Source organism: Brassica oleracea, chromosome C5, assembly GCF_000695525.1.
Source record: "Brassica oleracea var. oleracea cultivar TO1000 chromosome C5, BOL, whole genome shotgun sequence".
NCBI lineage: Eukaryota > Viridiplantae > Streptophyta > Magnoliopsida > Brassicales > Brassicaceae > Brassica > Brassica oleracea.
The window spans coordinates 43,981,792-43,982,045 of NC_027752.1; positions in this window are offsets into that span (position 1 = coordinate 43,981,792).

Consider the following 254-nt stretch of genomic DNA (forward strand, 5'->3'; position numbering starts at 1 on the left):
CATGAGCGTCGTTTTAATTTTTTGTCAATTAATTTTGTAAAACTTCATAATACTCCCTAAATTGATGGACTAATAAAATCGCTATTTTCTAGAGTGAGACAATAAAACTTCCAAACCTCTTTGACCTTCATCATATGTTAGTGAATGATGCAACTACGCATTAAAACAATATTTTCATATTTTTGATTTTTTCTCAAAATCTATTTGTTAACCCCTACGAAAATAATGAATTTTTCGGTAAATGCTCTATATAT